Below are 25,227 nucleotides of genomic sequence, written 5' to 3'. Positions count from 1 at the left end.
GTTGCTGGATTTGGTTTGCAGAGGACTTTTGCATCAATATTTATAAGGATATTGATATATGCTTTTCTTCACAGTGTCTTTATCTGGTTTTAGTATCAGAATAATATTGAATTTATAGAATAAATTGGGAAGTGTTCCTCCTCTATTTTCTGAAATAATTTGTTGAATATTTGTATTATTGGTTCTTTAAATATTTAATGGAATTTACCAGTGAAGCCATCTGGGCTGGGCTCTTGTGGGAAGATTGTTAGATTGTTTTGTTTTGCTTATTTATTTGTTTTTGAGACAGGGTCTCACTCTGTTGCCTCAGGCTGGAGTGCAGTGGTACAATCTTAGCTCACTGCAACCTCCACCTCCCTGGTTCAAGTAATTGTCCTACCCCAGCCTCCCAAGTAGCTGGGACTACAGGTGTGTGCCACCTCACCTGGGTAATTTTTGTACATTTTGGTAGAGATGGAGGTTTCACCTTAATGCCCAGGCTGGTCTTGAACTCCTGACCTCAAGTGATCTACCTGCCTTGGCCTCCCAAAGTGCTGGTATTACAGGTGTTAGCCACCATGCCTAGCTGGAAGATTGTTTTTTAAATTCATTTTTTTTAACCACTTGATATAGGTATGTTTGGATATCCTATTTCTTCTTGAGTTGGTCTTGATAATTTGTGCCTTTCTAGGGATTTTTCATTTCATTAAATTGCCTAATTTACTGGTATAAAGTTTTTTATATTATACTTTTTGTGTGTGTATGGTAGAGATGGGGTTTCACTGTTACCCAGGCTGTTCTGGAACTCCTGGGCTCAACCAGTCTGCCCACCTCAGCCTCCCAAAGTGTTGGGATTATAGTCATGAGCCACTACGCCTGGCCCCATAATATACTTTTATACTTTTAACTTTTGTAGGGCAGAGATTGATGTCCTCTCTTTCATTCTAGATATTGCTAATTTGTGTCTTCTCTTTTTTTAAAAAAATTTACTACGATTATTTTTTGAGATGGAGTTTCACTCTGTCGCCCAGGTTGCAGTGCAGTGGCACGATCTTGGCTCACTGCAACCTTCCACTTCCTAGGTTCAAGTGATTCTCCCGCCTCAGCCTCCCGAGTAACGGATTACAGGCGCCCGCCACCACACCCAGCTAATTTTTGTATTTGTAGTAGAGATGGGGTTTCACCACGTTGGGCCAGGCTGGTCTCAAACTCCTGACCTCAAGTGATCCACCTACCTCGGCCTCCCAAAGTGTTGGAATTATAGACATGAGCCACCATGCCCGGCCTTTGTTTTTTTTAATTTTTTCCCTTGATTAATCTTTTTTTTTTTTTTTTGGAGACAGTGTCTTGCTCTATTGCCTGCCAGAGTGTAGTGGCAAGACCTCAGCTCACTGCAGCCTCAACCTCTCAGGCTCAAGCAATTCTCCTATCTCATGAGCATCCTCACCCAAGTAGCTGGGGCTACAGGCATGTGCCACCTTGACTAGCTAATTTTTGTATTTTTTTGGTAGAGACAGTGTTCACCATGTTCCCCAGGCTGGTCTCCAACTCCTGGGCTCAAGTGATCCACCTGCCTCTGCTTCCCAAAGTGCTAGGATTGTAGGTATGCGCCACCACGCCCAGCCATTGTTATTTTTTCAAAGAAACAACTTTTTGTTCCTTGATTTTCTGTATTGCTGTTTTCTGTTTCATTGATTTCTGCTCTAATCTTTATTTCCTCTTTTTTGCTCACCTTGGGTTTAGTTTGCTCTTTTATTTATTTATTTAGAGACAGAGTTTCAAGCCGGGCGCGGTGGCTCAAGCCTGTAATCCCAGCACTTTGGGAGGCTGAGACGGGCGGATCACAAGGTCAGGAGATCGAGACCATCCTGGCTAACACGGTGAAACCCCGTCTCTACTAAAAAAAATACAAAAAACTAGCCGGGTGAGGTGGCAGGCGCCTGTGGTCCCAGCTACTCCGGAGGCTGAGGCAGGAGAATGGCGTAAACCCGGGAGGCGGAGCTTGCAGTGAGCTGAGATCCGGCCACTGCACTCCAGCCTGGGCGACAGAGCCAGACTCAGTCTCAAAAAAAAAAAAAAAAAAAAAAAAAGAGACAGAGTTTCGCTCTTGTTGACCAGGCTGGGGTGCAGTGGCGTGATCTCAGCTCACCACTGTCAGGCCTCTGGGCGTAAGCTAAGCCTTCATATTCCCAGCGACCTGCACGAATACATCCAGATGGCCTGAAGCAACTGAAGATCCACAGAAGTGAAAATAGCTTAACTGACATTCCACCATTGTGATTTGTTTCTGCCCCACCTTAACTGATCAATGTTCTTTATAATCTCCCCCACTCTTAAGAAGTTTCTTTGTAATTCTCCCCACCCTTGAGAATGTACTTTGTGAGATCCACTGCCTATCCCAAAACCTATAAGAACTAATGATAATCCCACCGCCCTTTGCTGACTCTCTTTTCGGACTCAGCCCGCCTGCACCCAGGTGAAATAAACAGCCACGTTCCTCACACAGAGCCTGTTTGGTGATATCTTCACATGGACATGCAACCACAACCTCTGCCTCCCGGGTTCAAGCGATTCTCCTGCCTCCACCTCCCGAGTAGCTGGGATTACAGGCATGCGCCACCACACCCGGCTAATTTTGTATTTTTACTAGAGACGGGGTTTGTCTATGTTGGTCAGGCTGGTCTCAAACTCCCGACCTCAGGTGATCGGCCTGCCACGGCCTCCCAAAGTGCTGGGATTACAGGTATAAGCCACAGAACCCGGCCTTCTTTATATTTTCTTAAGGTAGAAGCTTAATTTGATTTGAGACCTTTCTTTTCTTCTTATATACCTGTGTTCCTCTGAGCACTTCTAGCTGCTTCCCATAAATTCTGATATGTTGTATTTTCATTTTTACTCAGTTCAAAATATTTTAAGATTCCCTTTGTGATATGGTTTTTGACCTGTGGGCTATTTAGAAGTCTGTTTTATTTCCAAATACATAGGGATTTCCCAGATTTCTTTCTGTTGTTGATTTTTAACTTTTTTTTTTTTTTTTTTGAGACAGAGTTTCGCTGTTGTTGCCCAGGCTGAAGTGCAATGACCTGGTCTCAGCTCACTGTAACCTCTGCCTCCCGGGTTCAAGTGATTCTCCTGCCTCAGCCTCCTGAGTAGCTGGGATTACAGGCGCCTGCCACCACGCGCAGCTAATTTTTGTATTTTTAATAGAGACGGGTTTCACCTTGTTGGCCAGGCTGGTTTTGAACTCGTGACCTCAGGTGATCTGCTGGCCTCAGTCTCCTAAAGTTCTGGGATTATAGGCGTGAGCCACTTTCTTTTTCTTTCTTTCTTTTTTTTTTTTTTTTAATTTTGAGACGGAGTCTTGCTATGTCACCAGGCTGGAGTGTAGTGGCTCTATCTTGGCTCACTGCAACCTCTGCCTCCCAGGTTCAAGCAGTTCTTCTGCCTCAGCCTCCTGGATAGCTGGGACTACAGGTGTGTGCCACCACACCTGGCCAATTTTTTGTATTTTAGTAGAGATGGAGTTTCACCGTGTTGGCCAGGATGGTCTCGATCTCCTGCCTACCTCAGCCTTCCAAACTGCTGGGATTACAGGCGTAAGCCACCGCACCTAGCTCTGATTTTACTTTCTTTTCTTTCTTTCTTTCTTTTTTCTTTTTTTTTTGAGACGGAGTCTTGTTCTGTCACCCAGGCTGGAGTGCAGTATCAGGATCTTGGCTCACTGCAACCTCCACCTCCTGGGGTCAAGCAATTCTCCTTCCTCAGCCTCCTGAGTAGCTGGGATTACAGGTGCACACCACCATGCCCAGCTAATTTTTTTGTATTTTAGTAGAGACGAGGTTTCACCATGCTGGCCAGGCTGGTCTTGAACTCCTGACCTCGTGATCTGCCTGCCTTGGCCTCCCAGAGTGCTGGGATTACAGGCGTGAGCCACCGTGCCTAGCCGATTTTACTTTCTAAAGCCTGTTTTTTGCTTTGTTTGTGGGTTTGTCTTTGTTTTTGTTTTGTTTTGTTTTGAGACAGAGTCTTGCTTTGTTGCCCAGGCTGGAGTGCAGTGGCTTGATCTCTGCTCACTGCAACCTCCACCTCCCATGTTCAAGCACCTCTCCTGTGTCAGCCTCTTGAGTACATTTGACCTTAGCCAAAAGGCTGAGAAGCAATCAGCCTCCTGAGTAGCTGGGTCTACAGGTGCATGCCACCACACTCAGCTAATTTTTGTATTTTTAGTAGAAACGGGATTTCACCATATTGGTCAGGCTGATCTTGAGCTCCTGACCTCAGGTGATCCACCCACCTCAGCCTCCCAAAGTGCTGGGATTACAGGCGTGAGCCACCAAGTCCGGCAGGTTTGTCTTTGTTTAGAGACTTGCCTGGGTTAAATCTATGAGCTCTGTCTCCCCCTCTGAGGTGTGCAGCTGCTGATCTCTCTGCTCAGTTTCTTTTTCTCTTACTTTTTTTTTTTTGAGATGGAGTCTCACTCTGTCGCCCAGGCTGGAGTGCAGTGGCACGATCTCAGTTCACTGTAACCTCTGTCTCCTGGGTTCATGCAGTTCTCCTGTGTCAGCCTCCCAAGTAGCTTAGATTACAGGTGCCCGCCACCAGGCCCAGCTAATTTTTGTATTTTTAGTAGAGACGGGGTTTCACCATATTGGTCAGGCTGGTCTCGAGCTCCTGACCTCAGGTGATCCACCCACTTTGGCCTCCCAAAGTGCTGGGCCACTGTGAGCCACTGTGCCCGGCCTTGTTTTATTTTTTAAGTCTGGCTTTCTAGGAGTTGCCCCCTGTGTCTGAGTAGCCTTTCCTGGTTGACCAATGATGGGGCAGAAATTGTCCTGAAACACCATAAGCCAGTTGGCCTTCTGTCTTCTGATAATGCATTTCTGCATATTTTAGGAAGCACCCAATTCAAAGTTCAGGCCATTTTCTTTTTTTTTTTGAAACGGTGTCTCACTCTGTCGCCCAGGCTGGAGTACAGTGGCGCAATCTCGGCTCTCTGCAAGCTCCGCCTCCCGGGTTCACGCCATTCTCCTGCCTCAGCCTCCTGAGTAGCTGGGACTACAGGCGCCCGCCACTACACCTGGCTAATTTTTTGTATATTTAGTAGAGACGGGGTTTCACCGTGTTAGCCAGGATGGTCTCGATCTCCTGACCTCATGATCCGCCCACCTCGGCCTCCCAAAGTGCTGGGATTACAGGCCTGAGCCACCGCGCCCGGCCAAGTTCAGGCCATTTTCAGTTCTGTCTGGGCTTTTACTTTTATTCGCTGTTGGGTTTTTCCATCACATTTTCTCTAGGCAGGCTGCCCAGGGTCAGGCAGAAGCATGTGGCAATTAGGCCAGGTGCAGTGCCTCATGCCTGTAATCCTATCACTTTGGGAGGCTGAGGTGGGCAGATATTTGAGATCAGGAATTTGAGACCAGCCTGGCCAACATGGTGAAATCCCGTCTCTACTAAAAAATACAAAAATTAGGTGGGCGTGGGGGTGCGTGCCTGTAGTCCCAGCTACTTGGGAGGCGGAGGTTGCAGGTAGCTGAGATTGTGCCACTGCACTCCAGCCTGGGTGCCAGAGTGAGATTCCATCTCAGAAAGAAAAAAAAAAAGAAGTATGTGGCAATCTTAGGCCCTCTGTCTTCTGCTGTAAATGTGCAGAAGTTTAGCCAGGAAGATGCTTGCCCCAGCCAGAACCGTAACCTCAGGTTAGTAGAACCTTTGGTCTTGCCCTGCTCCACACCAAGTAGGCCCTCTTGGAGTGTAGCTGCAAAGCTGGTTATTATAGCAGTCCCCACTCTGGCAAAATCCCCTTGCTGATGGAGCTGAGGGGACAGCTGAGAATGGCAGCGTCCCCAGGCAAGATGCCACAGATTCCCACTGTTATTACAAAAGTTCAACAGTTACTCAAACATAAACGCTTCTCAGATTTTTTTCATCCAGGTTGGGGTGCAGTGATCAGAACTCAATTCAGCTTCAAATTCCTAGCCTCAAATAATCCTTCTATCTTAGCCTCCTGAGTAGCTGTGACTACAGGCATGTGTCATCACTGCCTGGCCAATATTTTAATTTGTATTTTTTGTAAAGATGGGAGTCTCACTATGTTGCCCAGGCTGGACTCAGACTCCTGGCCTCAAGTGATCCTCCCACCTTGGCCTCCCAAAGTGCTGGGATTACAGGTGTCAGCCACCACGCCTGGCTGTTTCTCAGATTATTACATGCCTCTGGTCAATTTTCAGAGTGCCGGAAATGGTCATTTTTGTCAATTTTTTCCACCTTTGTAATATTTTTTTAGGGAAAGAATTTGCCCATGTCTTCACATTGCCATAGCTGGACGTTTCACCCTCTTCAATAAACATGTGATGAATAGGTGAATAAACCCCTTGTAATTTGTGTTCTGTCTTGACCACTGTACTGAAACTGTCTTATCAAAAATTATCAGTTACTTCCCAGGCACTAAAACAGGCTCTGAGTAAGACAGGCCTGGGTTGAATTATAGCTCTGCCACTTAGTCATTGTGTACTTGACAAGTATATTTATCTTCTCCAAGTCTTGTTTTTTTCTGTTAAATAGCTAAAATAATAGCTATGGTGTTATTATAAAGTTATTATAAGGAAGGTGTGGTCTGAGCAAGCGTCTGGGAGGATGCTTCAGAGTCCTTTCCCAACATAGTATTTGTCAGGAGGTCTGAGCTCCTGTTCAGACTGTGAGTCTGGGATGGCTTGTAATATTTTTTTAGGGAAAGAATTTGCCCATGTCTTCACATTGCCATAGCTGGACGTTTCACCCTCTTCAATAAACATGTGATGAATAGGTGAATAAACCCCTTGTAATTTGTGTTCTGTCTTGACCACTGTACTGAAACTGTCTTATCAAAAATTATCAGTTACTTCCCAGGCACTAAAACAGGCTCTGAGTAAGACAGGCCTGGGTTGAATTATAGCTCTGCCACTTAGTCATTGTGTACTTGACAAGTATATTTATCTTCTCCAAGTCTTGTTTTTTTCTGTTAAATAGCTAAAATAATAGCTATGGTGTTATTATAAAGTTATTATAAGGAAGGTGTGGTCTGAGCAAGCGTCTGGGAGGATGCTTCAGAGTCCTTTCCCAACATAGTATTTGTCAGGAGGTCTGAGCTCCTGTTCAGACTGTGAGTCTGGGATGGCCCTCGACCTCGTTTTCCATCCTTACACACAGTGGAGACATGACTGGTGGGAATGCAGGGATAAGATCATGAAAACTCTTTTATATTATATCCATTAGACACAAGTATAAGGTATTATTATGCCTTATGATGATGTTCTTTGTGAACTTTAAAGAATCCCCTCTCTGGGATCACGCCATTGGACTCCAGCCTAGGCAACAAGAACGAAACTCCATCTCGAAAAAAAAAAAGAAAAAAACCTCTCTGAGAAAATTTGGTCATAATAGAATTTCTAAAAATAGGGAAGCTACTCAAATTACTTCCCTTAACTTCCTTCTTCCCTGGGCATTTTAACCATTATAGTAGATATCTTCAAAAGACCAGGACTATAGATGTAAATTCTTAATCACAAGCTTTCCCATTTGTAGATGTTTCTTCGAAGAAGACACAGTCTCCCAAATCAGAACGGAAACATTCATTTTGTGGTAAAAGATGAAGAAGGAGAAACATGACCAAACAATGTGTGAAATTTGAAAATGAAAATACTGTGGTGAGTGGTGAGGTCATTTAGAGCCCCATTTAGGGCCTTGCTGAAAATTCAGCTGTTTCTGCAGAGAATACATGTTTTAAAACAGATTTTTTTTTTTTTTTTTTTTTGAGACAGCGTGTCGTTCTGTCACCAAGGCTGGAGTGCAGTGGCGCAATCTGGCTAATTTTTTTTTTTTTTTTTTAAGATTCTCACTCTCGCTCAGGCTGGAGTGCAGTGGCGCGATCTCGGCTCACTGCAACCTCTGCCTCCCGGGTTCAAGCGATTCTCCTGCCTCAGCCTCCTGAGTAGCTGGGACTGCAGGTGCGCACCACCACGCCTGGCTAATTTTTTGTATTTTTAATAGAGACGGTGTTTCACCATGTTGACCAGGATGGTCTCGATCTCCTGACCTCGTGACCCGCCCACCTTGGCCTCCCAAAGTGCTGGGATTACAGGCATGAGCCACTAGCACCTGGCCCCACATTTTTGTATTTTTAGTAGAGACGGTGTTTCACCATGTTGGCCAGACTGGTCTCAAACTCCTGACCTCAGATGATCTGCCCACCTCGGCCTCCCAAAGTGCTGGGATTATAGACATGAGTCACTGTGCCTGGCCTAGAACAGCGTTTTAAAAATTGCCCTTTCTCTGTTCTACAGTTCTTCCTCAGTGTCCTTCCTCTATGCACTATTCATGCACTATTCATCTTTCACTATTGTTACTTGTGTGTCCTGTGTCAGTGAGACCACCCGCTCTTTGAGAGCAGGCATGGAACCACTGTCCATTCTCTTCATGCTGATACTGTTCCTTGCTATCACCTCAGCCAGCAATTGTGTCCCCCACCCCCTTTTTTTGAGACAGGGTCTCGCTCCTGTCACCCAGGCTGGAGTGCAGTAGCATGATCATAGCTCACTGCAGCCTCGACTTCCTGGGCTCAAGTGATCCCACCTCAGCCACTCAAGTAGCTAAAACTACAGGTGCATGCCACCACACTCAGCTAATTTTTAAATTATTTGTAGATACAGGATCTCGCTGTGTTGCCCAGACTGGTCTTGACATCCTGACACAAGAGATCCTCCCATCTTGGTCTCCCAAACACTGGGATTATAGGCATGAGCCACCACGCCTGGCCTAAAGCTTTTCTTTTAATGAGATAGTATTACAAGTCTCAATTTCCAGGTTCTAAACCACCAAATGTATCCTTTCCTTAAAGGGATCTGCCTGAGAATGGTTTGCAATGAGCTGATTTTTCTTTTCCAGCCTCCCCTTCCCAAGTCCTCTTAGCCTTCACAGCAAAAAGATTGAGGCTGTAGTGAACCATGATTGCACCACTGCACTCCAGCCTGGGCAATAGAGCAAGACTCTGTCTCAAAATAAATAAATATATAAAATAATAAAAATCAAAAACAAAAAGCTATCCCTCAATCATCCTGAACTATGCTATGTGCTATGTTCCCAAGCAAAGGGATAACTGGAGAAGCATCATGACTGACGGAGGATCTCCTGAGAGCCAAGTAAGAAACACCCACAGGGTAGCACCTGATTTCTTTTTTTTGGAGTTGGAGTCATACTCTGTCACCCAGGCTGCCAGGCTGTAGGGTAGTGGCATGATCTCGGCTCACTACAACCTCTGTCTCCCAGGTTCAAGCAATTCTCCCGCCTCAGTTTGGCGAGTAGCTGGGTCTACAGGCCCGTGCCACCAGCTATTTTTTGTATTTTTAGTAGAGATGGGGTTTTCACCATGTTGGCCAGGCTGGTCTTGAACTCCTGACCTCAGGTGATCTGCCCACCTCGACCTCCCAAAGTGCTGGGATTACAGGCATGAGCCACCGCACCCGGCCCTCACCCTATTTCATCTTAACAAATTCATGGCAAGCTTCTTAGAACTGGAAGTCACAACCGGGCATGGTGGCTCACACCTGTAATCCCAGCACTTCCAGAGGCTGAGGCAGGCAGATCACTTGAGCTAGGAGTTCGAGACCAGCCTGAGCAACATGGCAAAAACCCTGTCTCTATTAAAAATACAAAAATTAGCTGGGCATGGTGGTGCATGCACCTTTAGTCCCAGCTACTCAGGCCACTAAGGTGGGAGGATCAGCTTGAACCTGGAAGGCAGAGGTTGCAATGAGCCGAGATCACACCATTGCACTCCAGCCTGGGCAACAGGAGTAAGACCCAGTCTCAAAACAACAATAACAAAACAATTAGAAGTCACAGATAAGCCAGGCGCAGTAGCTCATACGTGTATTCCCAGCACTTTGGGAGGCTGAGGCAGGTGGATCGCTTGAGTCTAGGAGTTTGAGACCAGCCTGGGCAACACAGGGAGACCCTGTCTATATAAATAACAACAACAACAAAAATTAGCTGGAAATTAGCTGGGTGTGATGGTGTGCACCTTCAGTCCCAGCTACTCGGGAGGCTGAGGTGGGAGGATTGCTTGAACCTGGGGAGTTGAGGCTGCAGTGAGCTAGGATTGTGCCACTGCACTCCAGCCTGAGTGACAGAGCAAGACCCCATCTCAAAACAAATAAAACAACACAAAAACACACAACACAAAACAAAAAAACAAAATAACTCCATTTGACTGGTTGGTTTGGCCATGGGGACTGGTTTTGCTAGTTAAGTGATATTCTCTACAAATGGAATGCACTAGATCTGTGGCTCCAAACCACATTTTTTCCCACATGCCACCTTGTCTAAGAAGGCTGTAAACTTTTGGCCAGGTGCGGTGGCTCATACCTGTAATCCCAGCACTTTGGGAGGCCGAGACAGGTGGATTGCTTGAGGCCAGGAGTTCAAAGCCAGCCTGGCCAACATGGTGAAACCCCATCTCTACCAAAAATACAAAAAATTAGCCAGGTGTGGTGGCAGGCGCCTGTAATCCCAGATACTCAGGAGGCTGAGGTGGAAGAATCGCTTGAATCTGGGAGGTGGAGGTTGCAGTGAGCTGAGATCACACCACTACACTCCAGCAACTGGGCAACAAGAGTGAAACTCTGTCTCAAAAAAAAAAAAAAAGAAAAGAAAAAAAAAGAAAGAAAGAAGGCTCTAAGTTTTGATGAAAATATGTGTAAAGGCTGGGCACGGTGGCTCACACCTGTAATCCTAGCACTTTGGGAGGCTGAGGTGGGCAGATTGCCTGAGCTCAGGAGTTCGCGACCAGCCTGGGTAACACGGTAAAACCACATCTCTACTAAAATACAAAAAATCAGCCGGGCGCCTCGCCGTGCACCTGTAGTCCCAGCTACTCAGGAGGCTGAGGCAGGAGAATTGCTTGAATCCGGGAGGCAGAGGTTGCAGTGAGCTGAGATTGCGTCATTGTACTTCCAGCCTGGGCGCAGAGCGAGATGAAGGAAGGAAGGAAGGGGAAGAGGAAGGGGAGGAAGGAAGGGGTAAAGCATTTATCGTACACTAGAAATTGCATCAACTGTAACTATTTCAAGTTCTGATGACCACTGCCTTAAACTCACACTCACATCATAATCACCCCATCTTACCTCCTGTCAGTCCCTTCAGGCTGAAGCAAACCACATTCATGCTCCTTGTCACTCTTCCAGGTCTATACCTTTGTATGTGGTCCTGCCAGTTCCTCCAATGGACACACCTTTCCCTCCCATCTCAGTGTTGAATCCTACCTAACATTTGCCTGGTCTGAGGCACTAGTTAGCCACTAGGGGTGCAAAATGAACATGATAATCTTGGCCCCATTCTCATAAAATTTAAGTGTCTGGTATGGAAGACACAGATAAATCATATTATATATGGTATTATAAGAGCTATGATGGGGCCAGGCACGGTGGCTCACGCCTGTAATCCTAGCACTTTGGGAGGCCGAGGCGGGCAGTTCACCTGAGGTCAGGAGTTCAAGACCAGCCTGGCCAACATGATGAAGCCCTGTCTCTACTAAAAATACAAAAATTTGCTGGCGTGGTGGTGCATGCCTATAGTCCTAGCTACTTGGGAGGCTGAGGTGGGAGAATTGCTTGAACCTGGGAGGCAGAGGTTGCAGTAAGCTGAGATCTCACCACTGCCCTCCAGCCTGGGTGACAGAGTGAGACTCCATCTCAAAAAGAAGAAAAGAGCTATGATGGGCTGCGTGCAGTGGCTAATGCCTGTAATCTCAACACTTTGTGAGGCTGAGGTGGGAGGACCGCTTGAACCCAGGAGTTTAAGACCAGCCTGGACAACGTGGTGAGAGTCCATCTCTACAAAAAAATAATTTAAAAAATTAGTCCAGTGTGGTGGTGCACACCTGTAGTCCCAGCTACTGAGAAGGCTGAGGCAGAAGGATCACTTGATCCCGGGAGGTCGAAGTTGCAGTGAGCAGTGTTTGCACCACTGCACTCAAGCATGGGTGACAGAGAGAGACCCTGTCTCAAAAATAAATAAGTAGATAAAAGAGCCACAATGGGTGCTGCCAACTCACAGCAGGGGCACCCTGTGGGGGTCCAGGAAGTGGCCAGAAAGCCACGACCCTCTGATGAGCCTGACATTTTGTGGAGAGAGGAGAGAAGAGGACTGATCTATACTGAAAGAACAAAAATCAATTGAATTGATATATATTTTTTATTTTATTTTATTTTATTTTATTTTATTTTATTTTATTTTATTTTATTTTATTTTTTGAGACGGAGTCTCGCTTTGTCGCCCAGGCTGGAGTGCGGTGGCGTGATCTCGGCTCACTGCAAGCTCCGTCTCCCGGGTTCACGCCATTCTCCTGCCTCAGACTCCCAAGTAGCTGGAACTACAGGCGCCCGCCACCACGCCCGGCTAATTTTTTTTTGTATATTTAGTAGAGATGGGGTCTCACTGTGTTAGCCAGGATGGTCTTGATCTCTTGACCTTGTGATCCACCTGCCTCAGCCTCCCAAAGTGCTGGGATTACAGGTGTGAGCCACTGCACCCAGCCAAATTGATATTTTTAAGGCAGTTCCTCTGTGGAATCAGGATTTCAACGTGAGGAACACACTTAACTCTAGGGTCCAGATAGAAACTACTGAATTTAATGTTTCTTGCTTTTTTTTTTTTCCCCCAAAGAATGGTCACATATTCTCAAAAGCCCAATTATAGAACAAGCTGAAAGTCAAGGGAGAGGTCATCTCCAGAAAAATTTTCCCCTTGCTTTTTGCCAAACATAAATATTTGAATCCTGAGCTCAACTGCCAGGGGAGTGGGCAGCCTTTTTATATTGGCTTCACCAAAAATAGTGCTCAGAGAATGCTCTTGGGATGTCTGTGAGGAAAAAGGCAGGTTATGTGTGTGTGTGTGTGTGTGTGTGTGTGTGTGTATGTGGCTGTGCTCTGAGGGTGGAGGCACCCTCCTAGCAAACAAGTAACTGAAATAAGCGGAACAACAAGAGAAAACAGCTTCAAGGAACTGCCTTGTGCCACACAAGTGGAAGATCCCACTGCTCCACTTCCCATCCTGGTCCTGTCTCAAGCCAGAGGCCCTGAAAAAACCTTTGCTGAGAGATGCTCGAGTCTCTACTTAATGCCAATATTCAGTGCTGATTTGTTATCAAGCTACTTATTTATTTATTTAGAGATACCGTCTCTCTATGTTGCCAGGGCTTGACTCCCAGCTCCTGGGCTCGCCCAATCCTCCTGACTCAGCCTCCCGGGTAGCTGGGACTACAGGAGTACACAGCTGCATCCAGCTTGAGGCGATTTATTTCTTTTTTTTTCTTTTTGAGACACAGTCTCACTCTGTCGCCCAGGATGGAGTGCAGTGGTGCAATCTCAGTTCACTTCAACCTCCACCTCCCGGGTTCAAGTGATTCTCCTGCCTCAGCCTCCTGAATAGCTGGGATTACAGGCATGTGCCACCACACCTGGCTAATTTTTGTATTTTTAGTAGAGATGGGGTTTCACCATGTTGGCCAGGCTGGTCTCAAACTCCTGACCTCAGGTGATCCGCCCACTTCGGCCTCCCAAAGTGCTGGGATTACAGGCATGAGCCACCGCATGTGGCTGACTCTACAAATATTAATACATTATGTGACATTATGATGTATATATTTTCATTTTCCTCCACTATTCCTGGCTTTCAGCTTCTGTAAGCCTTGTCATTTCCTAAGTGACTAGAGCAATATCTTTTATTAAAGGCCTTTTGTCCTGAGTCTTGAAGCAGTTCAGGAAAAGCTTGAGTAATAAAGGTGGAAGACAGACAATCTTTTGTTATTTTTACCAAACTCTTCGAGACACCTGAGTTTACATTAATGAGGTGAAAATCAGGATGGCTACAGGATGGGGATCTGGCAGGGGAACCAGCCACACTCCCAGAGGGCTGAAACTTCCAGGGAGGGGAGAGGGGCTGAAGGTTAAGCTGATCATCAAATGGACAACGGTTTAATCAATCATTCCTATGTAATGAAGCCTCAGTAAAAAAACAAAAGGGCAGGGTTCAGAGAGCTTCTGGATGGCTGAACATGTAGAGGTTCCTGGAGAGTGGTGTGCCCAGGGACGGCATGGACGCTTGGTGCCCCTTCCTCCGTACCTTGCCCTATGCCTCTATCTGCTTGTTTATTTGCATCCTTGAAAATAGCCTTTGTAGCCAGGTGTGGTGGCTCATGCTTGAGCCCAGGAGTTCAATACCAGCCTGGGTAACACAGTGAGACCTTGTCTGTAAACAGATTTTTTAAAATATAAAAATAAGAAAAAAAATTAAAAATGAATATCCTTTATAATAAACTGGTAAACATAAATAAGTGCTTCCTTGAGTTGTGTGAGCCATTCTAGCAAACTAATTGATCCCAAAGAGGAGGTTGTGGGAACCCTCATTTATAGCCGGTAAAAACCACCTGGGGCTTGCAATCAGCATCCTAAGTGGGGCTCAGTCTTGTGGGACTGGGATCGGAGGCTCTCCAGGTAGTGTGAGAATTGAATTAGAGAACACCCAGCTACTATCCATTGCAGAAAAGAACTGATTGATTGATTGTTGGTGGGGAAAAATTCCCATACACATTTTGGTGACCAGAGGTCACAGAAGCATTCTGTGTTGATTGCTGAGTGACAGTACAGGAGAAACTAAATTAGTTTTTTCTTATATATTTTCACATTAGCAGAATTGTGGGATATAATAGATGTTACATTAGCCATCAGTATTTCCTATACTAGTCACAATTCGGTACCCAATAACTTCATCTTACTAGTTTTCTGATACAGTCCACTCATGAATTGCCAGAGTGAATTTTTTTTTTTTTTTTTTTTGAGACGGAATCTCACTCTGTCACCCAGGCTGGAGTGCAGTGGCATAATCTCGGCTTACTGCAACCTCTGCCTCCCAGGCTCAAGCTATTCTCCTGCCTCAGCCTCCTGAGTAGCTGGGATTACAGGTGCCCACCACCATGCCCAGCTAATTTTTGGATTTTTAGTAGAGACGAGTTTTCACAAAGTTGGCCAGGCTGGTCTCAAACTCCTGACCTCAAGTAATCCACATGCTTCAGCCTCCCAAAATACTGGGATTATAGGTGTGAGCCACCACATCCAGCCCAGGTTGGATTTTTATCTTATTTTTCTTTCTTCTTTTCTTTCTCTTTCTCTCTCTCTCTCTCTCTCTCCCTCCAGATCGACGATCCCAACGCACCATCCTGATCGATCTGATCCCCCGGCCCCAGGTTCGCCCGGGCCAGCCTCCCCGAGAAGGCTGGGATAACAGGCACCGCCCCCACTCCCCCGCTAATTTTGTATTTTCAGTAGAGATGGAGTTTCTCCATGTTGGTTAGGCTGATATTAACTCCTGGCCTCAAGTAATCCACCCGCCTCGGCCTCCCAAAGTGCTGGGATTACTGGTGTGAGCCACGACGCCTGGCCCGGATTTTTGTCTTATTTTTCATCTCGTTTTGTTAGTTGTCTATCTTCTTCAAGCACCCATATAGAAAGTTAACATTTTCTCTATGACCAGCATCATGGTAGAATCAGCGGGTCTCATTCACGAGGGCTTAGTTATTGAAGTACCAAAGGATGTCCTTATAAAATATTGACTATACAGTCATGCTTTGCATAATGATGTTTCAGTCAATCATGGACCTCATTAATGATGGTGGTTCCATAAGATTATAATATCATAATCTGTACTGTATCAAATACTGTACCTTTTCTGTTTAGCTATGTTTAGATACACAAATACTTATCATGGTGTTACAATTGCCTACAGTATTCAGTACAGTCACATGCTATATAGTTTTGAAGCCTAGGAGCAATAGGCTATGTTATATAGCCTAGGAGTGTAGAAGACACTACCATTTAGGTTTGTGTATGTGCACTCTATGATGTCTGCACAGTGATGAAATTGCCTAAGGATGCATTTCTCAGAAAGTATCAGTCATTAAATGACACATGACTTACGGGGCAGTCACAGTACATGGACCTCAAGGACTACATAATCAGTGAGGCTCCAGTAGGCTACACTGCTGATAAAGCTACTTCATCTCTTTCAGGAAGACCATCATAATTCATCTCTGAATACAACATTCAGTTTTGTTGGAAAGTAACTATTAAGCTTTGCCGGGTCAGAACTATGCTTGATAACGTTTCCATTACAAATGCTTTCTATCCCTCATACTATATTTTTCCAGGCGGGTGGGCCAACTGCAATCTGCTCTAAAATTCTGCTTTCTACCAGTTCTCCAAATGTTTTCTGATTATGGGCTTTAACAAAGTGCAGTACTGGGGAATGCAGGCTCATGCTGAAGTATGTGTATAAATGTGTTTGCTAATGGGTTTAGACCCTCATGTGGAAAGGACCCAAAGTCTTCTAAATAGAAAAATCTTCAACTGAATCAGAACTGACTGAGGAGTTTGGAAAATGTTGGCAGGGCTTCGTGATCTTATATCAAACCATGGCAAGGCCACATTTTAACATCTCCCTACTCCCAGATTAATTTCATTTCTGTCACCCTCTTCACCTTGGAAACTCCTCCCATTCAGCAAAATCAGAAGCATTCAGAGTAAGTACACTGTGATTTCTGTCCCTGAAACCCGCTGTGTGCACTGATGGAAAGCATAGTTTTAGTTTGTAGTCCTGTGCCCCTGGGCTGGTGGAGGAAATGAAATGAGTTGAGCCTCAGGTTTTCCTCAGAGACCACCAATGTAGCAAATGACGACTCACTGAAGCCCCAGGGCTCCTCAACACAGGCCACTTTCTTGCAGAGAGTCAGGCTGGTCTCTTATTATTATTATTATTATTATTAGAGACAGAGTCTCGCTCTGTCGCTCAGGCTGGAGTGCAACTTTCGCCTCCCAGGTTCAAGCAATTCTCTTGCCTCAGCCTCCTGAGTAGCTGGGATTACAGGCGCACACCACCACGCCCAGCTAATTTTTGTATTTTAGTAGAGACGGGGTTTCACCATGTTGGTCAGGCTGGTCTCAAACTCCTGACCTCCGGTGATCCACCTGCCTCGGCCTCCCAAAGTGCTGGGATTACAGGCGTGAGCCACTGCGCCCAGCTTGGTCCAGCCAAGGTAGCATATGAATGCTACCTTGGGGCCGAAGAGTCTCTCCTGGACAAAAAATGGGGCCGTCACCTGCCACCCTGACACCTTCCCGGAAAGGGTCTTGCAGCCGCGCGGCACGTCCAGCAGATGGCGCCCCAGCTGAATTTTCGCGAGCTGTCCTCCAAGCCTGTAGAAAAATCTGGAATAAACAGGAAGGGGATTCTTTTTTTTTCCCCAGCATCCTAATTGTCAACCTATACTGCCTTTTTGTCTTGTCAGGGGCCCTTTTTATTCGAATAAGTTGAAATGCATTTCAGATGTCTAAAAAACTTTTTGATTACGCAATCCCAAATTAATTTTCTTTTTTCTTTTTTTTTCGGCCGGGCGCGGTGGCTCATCCCTGTAATCCCAGCACTTTGGGACGCCGAGGCGGGCGGATTACGAGGACAGGAATTCGAGACCAGCCTGGCCAAGATGGTGAAACCCCGTTTCTCCTAAAAATACAAAAATTAGCTGGGCGTGGTGGCGGGCGCTTGTAATCCCAAGGCAGGAGAATCGCTTGAACCTGGGAGGCGGAGGTTGCAGTGAGCCGAGATCGCGCCACTGCACTCCAGCCTGGGCAACAAAAGCAAAACTCCGTCTCCAAAAAAAATTTTTTTTTTGGATGTCCACACAAGAGGGAGGTTTTCAAACAGCATTAATTGTCACAAGAGCACAAGAGTTCACAAACTTTCGCGGGCAGCGCCGTGTGAAGAAACGTCGCTTCTAAACAGCAGGGCGAGGCGGGGACGCGCTCGCTGGGCCGCGGCGGAAGTGGCCTTCGTGGCGGGCTGGGCGGCGGCCGCGGCCCAAAGACAACGCCGCCTGCTGGTCACCGGGGACAGAGCCCTCGGGGCTCGCCAGGGCTGCGGCGCCACGCGGGTGGGAGCCCAGGCCCAGGACCTAGCGCTGCACGTCACCGCCCTAACCAAGGAAGCAAAGTCATGGACACAACCACAGCCTCCTTTCTGCTCTGCAGAGATACCCGGAGGCCTGCTTTGGTTTGGAGAGCAGTGTTTCAACGAGCTTAACGGTTTTTAACGCTTGCCACAGCTAAACAGGGTGGACTTGATTTTTAGGGTGCCCTTGTTATTTAAGACAATCCTAAAGGAGAATGAAAATTAGAACCTGGTAGGAGACTGCTTTCATTTATTCTATCCTGCTTTAATGGGATTTACAACATACTAAAAGCAGTTATCAGAGGCGAATTGGATAAATGGGCTAGGGGTTGTATTTCAAGGTGGAGGCGTTTGTCATTTCTGACTGTGGCCCCTCGTTTTTATTCCAGGATCGTTGCAGTGCCATTTCTAAGTCCCTCCTCCTCTCCCTACTTCCCTTTTCTCTGCACCCATTTGACAGGAGCCTCTGCAATCGTCTGCTTATTGCGCGTCACCGTCATCCACTGGGAAAGCCTTGTGGTACCACCTTTCTCCACCTATGGCTGCGGCCCGCAAGAAGATGACGGGTTGCGCTTCTGCTCTGGAGCCAGCCCTGTTACCGGGAACTGCAACCCGCAAGATGATGTCAGAGCGCAGCTTCCCTCTTTTTATGTTGCAGAGTTTATGCTGCCCTGCACTGAGCAGACCCTTTCTCTTACGCAGCCCTGCCTTTCACCTTGCCCAGTGACTCCGGAATAACCTTCCGGACCCTCCCATTTGCAGAGGTTCACTGCTTCAAGCGTCATAATCATTCATCTCCGTTTTTCCTCTAGTGATGAAGGCTCGTGGACGGACCACGGTTCACTTGGTCTAGGAGTCACCCTGTTGATCAGGTTCCTGTTGTCAGACATCAAAATTCCCATCTCCCATCAGGGCACAGCTATGGGGCTCTGGGTCAAAACAGGGCCTTCTCTTTTGTCTGGTAGCACCAGAAACACGGTAATTGGGAATCCATCAGGAATGGAAGGCTTCTTGAGGCCCTGGAGATGGAAGGTTGGGCCCCCAGGTCCTGAAAGGGACCAGTGGGGCTGTAACCTTCACAATCTGGATCCAGCCAGAAGAGCACTGAGAGCTCAGTGTTTGGAGGACAGAAAAGGGCAAAGGATGTACAGTAACTTAGTGAATCAGGGACCGGATCCAGGAAGATGCCTGACATTTGTTTATCAGCAGAGAAACAGAAGTAAAGGAGGGGAACGTCCTCCTAAGTGTTACTGTGTCATGAAAGTGTCCTTCAGGGAGAGGCGACATGAACAGGGCAGCTGATAACATTGATACTGTGCAGGCACACATCTCCGCACATTCCCCGGGCTGCTGAACCAAGTGTACCAAATTAATCGCAAGGACACAGCTTTGAGCCTCCCTTGCGGCAGTCCCTGGAGGGAGTCCGCTCAGACAAAGCAAAGCGCGCTCCCGGGGGGAGGGGTGGCCACTTTCTCTTTGTTCTCCCTTGGAAAATGGGCTGTCTCTCAAGTCTCGTAAACCAGCTGCTTTCACTTCTTGTAGGGGGTCAAAATAAATTAATCACCAATCGTGTTTGGACAGCATAGTTTTGAAGCCCTGAACTCTCTGAAATGCAGGGTCAAACTATTTTTAGATTAAGTTCGTATTCTGAGTTTCCCAGCAAAAATTTCAGAAATGTGCCCCACTTTGAAAGAATAAAATAAAATAAAATAAAAAGAACACCTCCAGGAAAAAAGGTGGTGGAGACAGAGTGTTTGAAATTGTACTTAACCCAAAAACGGCAAGTCATACACATTACACTTAGGAATCGCTTCTTCACAGGGGTATAATTTACTGAGCAGATATCTTTGCCTGCTAAGAAGCCCGTTCAGCAGTAAAAGGGAGATCTCTCTGAGAAACCTCAACTTTGCACATTATAAGTGATATTTTTTTTCTCATAAGAAGGATTTAACATAGCTCCTTTTTAAAAATTCAGAATTGCCTATCCCTGATTTAAGTGGGGGATCAAGACAAAGGGTGCCTGACTTCTGCATCAGGAATAGGCGTGCCACTCCCCAAGCACTCAGAGCATCTGCTGCCTGGGCTGATTCTTAAACCGAAATCCACACATGGCTTGACAGCTGAAGTGGCCTTTTATGTCCAGTTGGAATTTCATGTTGGGCAGGCTGCAGTGAGTTCACGTCCAAACAGAAAATGGGTTCTGTGGGTCAGAGAAAGCTTACTGTGCTGAGAAGGACTAGGTGGACATTTTGTAAATACTATAGGTTCATTTCCTGGGAATTTATCCACAAAAATAAGGTTGTTTCATTCCCTTCACACAGCTTCCTCAGGCCCTTTCAGACAGTTTCTACTCTTTGGATTTAATCTGCCTTCTAAATATCCGCTCCTGTTGTGTCCAGAACAAGGGACTGTCTGCACGTTACTGTGGAAGCAAGCGTTGGGTAGCCGGGAGGGCAGCTCCTCCCAATCAGTTCTTGTTCTCTTTCTCTCAGGCTCTCAGGAGGAATTGAGAGCCACCCCCAGCCAGGAAACCAGCCTAGCATTAGCGTTTAGGGACAGATGATCTAATGGCTCAGGTTCTATAGGTGACCTTCAGGCAAGCTTCTACAATAATTCTGAAGCTAGACACAGAACATATGAGCAGGTGTCCAAGAATTATAGATGCCTCTGAAAGTAACAGAAGGCCAGGCGCAGTGGTGCACGCCTGTAATCGTAGCCCTTCAGGAGGCTGAGATGGGAGGATCAATTGAGGCCAGGAGTTCAAGACCAGCCTAGTCAACATAGCGAGACTCCATCTATATGTCTATATCTATATCTATATCTATCTATCTATATTTAATGTAGCAGAAATTTAAAGAAAAATAGCCATGGCACGTATGTTCACAGTACTACACTGTGTTCTCTCCAGTGTTAAGGGGATTACATTTAAAATTTGTAAGCACTTTGAGGGCAAGAGCCCTGTTTCACACTTCCTTTATATTTCTTACAGTGCCCAGCAAGGTATTACACATGCAGTGGTCACTCAGGGAATACTTACTTAAAAAAGAAATTAGTGCTGGCTCACACCTGTAATCCCAGCACTTTGGGAGGCTGAGGCAGAAGGATTGCTTGAGCTCAGGAGTTGGAGACCAGTTTGGGCAATACAAGATCCTACGTCTACAAAAAATTATTAAAAATTAGCTGGGAGTGGTGGTGCATGCCTGTAGTTAGTCCCAGCTCCTTGGGAGGGTGAGACAGGAGGATCACTTGCGCCCAGGAGTTTGAGGCTGCAGTGAGCTATAATTGCACCACTGCACTCCAGGCTGGGCAACAGAGTGAGGCCCTGCCTATAAAAAATAACAATTAAAAAATAATTATGGACTAACGGAACAACAAACAGCTGTGCTCTGAGATTAAGCCTGTTTTTATTGTCACTTCTGAGGAAACTAGACAGTGATACTTTATAGCCAGAAAATGAAAGTGGGGATGGTGCAACTTTTCTAAATAATAATGACAGCAGCTGACCTTCCTCATACCAGAAACTATACTAAGTTCTTTTCATACATTATCTCATTTACACCTGACCACACCCCATAGACTTAAGTATTACTATTAGGATTACCCTTATTTTCCAGATGACAAAACATTACCCAAGTCACACCGGTAGTTAAGTATCCACATCAGGACTTGAGTCCAGCTCTCAGTCAGTTTCCAATGCTTTCAGGCACAGTCCTGCACCAGAACATCTCAAGATGACTTCCATAGCTCCATTTATTAACCACCCTGCTTTGAGCCTTGCAACCTAATATCTGAAGTGAGAGGGATAGTCCTTCAGAGCAAATGAGCTCAAATAAAATTTAAAAAGCAATACATGATTTGAGAGGGAGAGGGAAAAGGGTCAGCACAGGCACAATTCATAACGGAACATGTTGCAATATGCCTGGGCTTGATGTCTTCTCCTGCACATTTTCTAGTGTAATCCCCATGGCACCCTGTGGAGTATGTTATTGTTATCTCATGTATAAGGAATAAATGTCTGGAGAACAGCTGGGTTCAAGAAAAAGGTAAACGCTCAAATATTCAGAGGCAGAGAGGGAACGAATCTACTGATAACACTGTACCTGCCCCAGGCCTCTCACTTAGGCTCACAGTGCTGGTGTGGGCGTGTCTCACCTTTCCTTCTTCTCCTATGTTGTTAGTAACACTCCAGCGAGCCAGAAAGCTTGCACCTGTCTCTACCTGCCCCATAAGTACAAATAGGGTTAAATGTCGACTTGTATGCCATTAAACCATTTCAAAAGCACAGATGAGGTAGAGAGAAAGCAGTACAAGTCATGATTCATGAAATGCTTTGTAAGAGTTAAATAGAATGAATTAGATTTTAGCATACTGCCAGGTAAAGATTTCCACAAGGCATAGACTGTTCTAAAAAATAAAATAAATAAAATAAAATAAAATAAAATAAAAGGCCAGGCATGGTGGCTCACGCCTTTAATCCCAACACTTTGGGAGGCCAAGGCAGGCAGATCATGAGGTCAGAAGTTTGAGACCAGCCTGGCCAACATGGTGAAACCCTGTCTCTACTAAAAATACAAAAGTTAGCAGGGTATGGTGGCACGTGCCTATAGTCCCCGCTACTAGGGAGGCTGAGGCAGGAGAGTCGCTTGAACCCAGGCGGCAGAGGTTGCAGTGAGCCTATACTGTGCCATTACAGTCTAGGCGACAGAGCAAGACTCCATCTCAAAAAATAAAATAAAGAAAGAAATAAAAAAAGCAAGTTAAGAATAGAAAACACAACATAGCACAATTTATTCTAAAAAGCCACACAAAACAATGTAATGTGCACACACACACACACCTCTATGCAAACAGGTAGGAAATAGTTGGTTACACCCCAAATTGTTAACAGGTGTTTCTCTGGGGAGAAGACTGGGTTTGGGGTGAAGCGAGCAGTGCTGGCAGACTTTTCCTTTGTCTTTTTACAAGATAATTTATTCATATAATGGGTATGTAAAGAAAAAAAGGACAGAAAAGAAACAAATGATGCTGTTAGAAAATATACCGGGTCCAGTGGCTCACACCTGTAATCCCAGCAGTTTGGGAGCCCGAGGAGGGCGGATGACCTGAGGTCAGAGTTCAAGATCAGCCTGGCCAAGATGGTGAAACCCTGTCTCTACTAAAAATACAAAAATTATGGCCGGGCGCGGTGGCTCAAGCCTGTAATCCCAGCACTTTGGGAGGCCGAGATGGGCGGATCACGAGGTCAGGAGATCGAGACCATCCTGGCTAACACGGTGAAACCCCCGTCTCAAAAAAAAAAAAAAAAAATTAGCCGGGCATGGTGGTGCACAGCTGTAATCCCAGCTACTTGGGAGGCTGAGGCAGAGAATTGCTTGAACCCGTGAGGCAGAGGTTGCAGTGAGCTGAGATTATGCCACTGCACTCCAGTCTGGGCAACAGGGCAAGACTCTGTGTCAAAAAAAAAAAAAAAGATAAAGGTTCGCAACATGCAGTAAAGTGGGGAAAGTGATACAAATACACCAAGCTGAAATCCACCGCCTCCTTCATGTCCAGGGAAGGCCAATAGATTAGAGGAGTGTCCTCGTGTTGACATTATTAATACTTTAATGATTTTTTAAAATTTAAGGTCTCCTGTGTCTACCAGAAATAGATTCCTGAGAAGTTCAATAGACTTGGAAGCAGACCACCTGGGTTCAAGGCCCGACTGCCTTTCTCTGTAACCTTGGGCTAGTTTCTCAGGGCCTTAGTTTCCTTATCTGCAGAGTGGAGAGGATAGTAACACACTTCACAGGGTGCCCTGAGGATTAAATGAGATAATGCATAGGAAAGACCATCCAAACCTGGGGGACAGAGACTTGTAAACTGCAGATTGTGTTAGCGCCTACTCTCTTCCCATTCTCTGCATCCCACTTCACAGAATTGTTTTTCCTCACACCGTTAAGATGTCTGAGTATCCCACACTGAAGTAGAGTAAAATTAGTAAACCGTTAGTCTTTAGTATAATATTTGCTGATAATAGATAGGCCTCTGTAATTTGAGACTTCAGATTCTGCAGATGCATGGCTTTTAAGCTTCAATAGCCTGTATTCATGTATTTATTTTAAGGGATATGCTCATTTGATTCCATTTATAAAATATGCCTCTTCCCTGTGCAACCCACTTTTGATTCAAAAACTAAAATATCCAAATCAGAGAGGCCATTTAAAGTATAAGACAAAAATATAATTAACGTGTATTGCATCTTAAAATATGTTTATCTGTGGTCCTAATAAAACTTCAGGCTGCTCTGAAATTTCAAGATTCCAATAATAAGCCTTATAATGAAAAGAATTGCAGAAATAATAAGATAAACACTAATGCCACCAATATAATTAAACATGAAACAAGAAATAGGAACAAATTGATAAATATCAGTTGCATGCACACAGTACCATGTCCAAGCCATGCATGATGAAACTATTTACATTACATTACTACTCCAGCCTTACCTTTGAATCGCAGCCAGGTTCTCCTCTGCTTTGGCTGAATGTGCATGTGTTAAAAGGCGTAGGGAGCTGAAGAGTCCTGGTGAAGTAAATAAGAATCCAGTTAGAGATGTGCAGTTGGAGTTCAGAAAGGATCCATTTGAAGGATCTAATTCCAAGCACACAAAGCACTCATCCCTCCCGAGCTCCTCCACCCCATTGAACAGGCTGTCATTTTAGAGCTGGGCGCCCATTGTTCACTTTCTTCTACTCTAATTAGATTTGACAGATTGCTCTTTCTGGCTAGACTGGCTGTTGCCAAGAACAGAGAGAAGAGATGAGGCTGACCTTGTCATTGTGCCCTTGGGATCAGGTCCCTGCCCCCTCCTCCATCCTAGTCCACAGATCACTGAAATTGCTCCTTAGCAGCTTCACATCTATTCCTCTTCTCCTCCAGCCTAAGACTGGCAGACTTAGCACCTCTGAGTTTTCTTACTCTCAATACTATGAGCTTCAAAGCCTAGGTAGGCTGTGGGAGTAGAATAAATGGTGCTGTTGTATTTTTCATAACAATACTCTGACCCTGGTTTTTTTCTTTTTGAGACAGAGTCTTGCTCTGTTGCCCAGGCTGGAGCACCATGGCAAGATCTCGGCTCATTGCAACCTCCACATCCCAGGTTCAAGCGATTCTCCTGCCTGAGCCCCCTGAGTAGCTGGGATTACAGGCGTGTGCCACCACACCCAGCTAATTTTT

General features: G+C 45.7%; 1 protein-coding gene across 1 annotated transcript in view; it reads right to left on the bottom strand.

Annotated features, from left to right (window-relative positions):
- The window catches only part of LOC101018365 (tubulin alpha-1C chain), a 48,085-nt gene extending 23,358 nt beyond the window's left edge, over positions 1-24,727 (bottom strand). The window contains exon 1 of the mRNA XM_009180673.3: positions 24,498-24,727. The gene's annotated coding sequence lies outside the window, so the exon portion shown is untranslated. The remainder of the gene's footprint in view (positions 1-24,497) is intronic.
- Between the last annotated feature and the right edge of the window lie 500 nt (positions 24,728-25,227).

The sequence above is a fragment of the Papio anubis genome, chromosome 9 (genome assembly GCF_008728515.1).
Source record: "Papio anubis isolate 15944 chromosome 9, Panubis1.0, whole genome shotgun sequence".
NCBI lineage: Eukaryota > Metazoa > Chordata > Mammalia > Primates > Cercopithecidae > Papio > Papio anubis.
The sequence above is the reverse complement of the archived record's forward strand: the minus strand, read 5'-3'. Positions and strand labels throughout refer to the sequence as shown.